Source organism: Bombus bifarius, unplaced genomic scaffold, assembly GCF_011952205.1.
Source record: "Bombus bifarius isolate JDL3187 unplaced genomic scaffold, Bbif_JDL3187 scf7180000009612_frag, whole genome shotgun sequence".
NCBI classification, from domain to species: domain Eukaryota; kingdom Metazoa; phylum Arthropoda; class Insecta; order Hymenoptera; family Apidae; genus Bombus; species Bombus bifarius.
Genome location: NW_022885230.1, coordinates 5,346 through 7,235, shown reverse-complemented (window position 1 = coordinate 7,235; position 1,890 = coordinate 5,346). Strand labels below are relative to the sequence as shown.

At 29.6% G+C, this 1,890-nt stretch overlaps 1 long non-coding RNA gene across 1 annotated transcript; it reads left to right on the top strand.

Moving 5' to 3' along the window:
• Nucleotides 1–619, top strand: LOC117215432. The gene is made up of 3 exons (XR_004489116.1): nt 1–89; nt 173–260; nt 374–619. It is a non-coding gene; the product is annotated as an uncharacterized LOC117215432 (long non-coding RNA).
• The last annotated feature ends 1,271 nt before the right edge of the window (nt 620–1,890 follow it).

Genomic DNA, 1,890 nt, shown 5'->3' with positions numbered 1-1,890 from the left:
TTTTTGGTTTTACGCATTTGTTATCAGTGAAAGCAAATATTATGAATACTACTTGAGTTATAATTATATACATATATGCGTAGCTATTGGTAAGTAATATAAATAAGATCTGTTTTACTGCTATAAATATATATATAAGTATATATTATCAATAGGAATATATATATTACAGATGTAGCTTGTCTTCGAGTATATATATATGTGCGTATAATTGGTGATTATGACGATTTACCTTGTAAGTTATTCGCATTATTAATCAAGTGAGTGTTAAAATATCGCCTACTTTATAATATGCATGTATATATATATATATATATATATATATTGGTAAGTATAGGTGGAAATTATATGTATAAATATTATTTATTTACAGGTGGATAGCAGAAGTATTTGCGGTGCGGATTGCTATTCCTTGAACTAAAAAAAAATTCTTTCGATGTCAGTCAGATTATTATAAACGATCATGCATGGGAGGATTTTCTGCAGAGATTCAAAATGCTCTCTGGATTCCTTGTGAAACGTCTGGACAACACCTACATGTTCCTCCATCCGTCGTTCAGAGAATGGTTGATGAATTCGCCATCAGTTCTGTACACACATACAAAAATAGTTAATATATATATATATATTATATTTTTTTTTTATATATATATATGTTTCATTCGGACCTGTTCCTTGTATGAATACTGTATCTCTGTATATAATATAATATATATAATATGTTATGATTATGTTAGTTGTTATTTATTATATGTATTTTCCTTAACTCTCTCCCCTTTTTTTTCTTGTTGTTTTTTTTTTTTTTTTTTTTTTTTAAGTACCTAACATTGCTATTACGATGCTGTATTACATTGTATTGGCCAATATTTGTATGTGCGCGCGACGAATTTTTCAACATGGCCGCTCGCGTGTATCTTTGGTATGGCGTTGGTTTAATGTCAACAGTAGTGTGTCGTTGAAATAGTTAATTAATTGTTAATCACTATAATTTTACTTAGTAGTGTTTTTGTAATATTGTTTTGTGTTTCATGATATTGTGTGTGTCAATACCGTGTGCTACCTTAATGTGATAGCATGGATTGTATTGTTATCGAATTTCGATAGTCATTGTTTTGATTATACGTGACTTGCATTTATATAAGTCTTGTTTAATTTAGTTAATGTTTTTTGTGTATTGTGTTACCAGATATTTTGTGTAGCGTAACTTTATTCTTTTGCACCGAGTTCAGTCATGTTGTTAATATTTAGTTAGTCTATCTTGATTAATTTCTAACCTATTCCTGTGTTTATTAACCTTTCTTATTGTCCCTATTAATTTATTATTGCATGTACTTGCTATTTGCTATTATTTTGTGTATGATATGAATTGGTTTCTTTATTAGTGATTAAAATCTACTTGTTAGATTACCATTGTCTGTAATTCTTCAGATTCTACTCTTTCGATGCTGCATCACTTACCTGGATCGTTCCCGCAACATCATCCGATTCTTTGATATGCCTTGGATACTTACTACGGCTGCCTTCTACTACGGCTGCCTTCAATCGTCTTATATCTGTGGTCATAAAGGTGGTGTTTAATTTATTTAATTTAATATATATATATAATGCATTGTATGTGCGACCGCTATTGTGCATTACAAATTAACATCACAATACTACGTAGATTAATACATAACCAAATATCCCTTTACTCCGGTTACATTTATTACTAACTCTCAATTAATCTATCTTGATTATTTTCTAACCGCTTTCTATACTTTATCAACTATTTTATTTCTTCTTGTTAATCTGCGAAATTCATGCATGTACGCTTCCTTGTATGGTGATTAATTGTTCATGAGGTAAGTTGCACTTTCACTGTTTTAGTTATTCGTTGAACTAGCTCGTTTC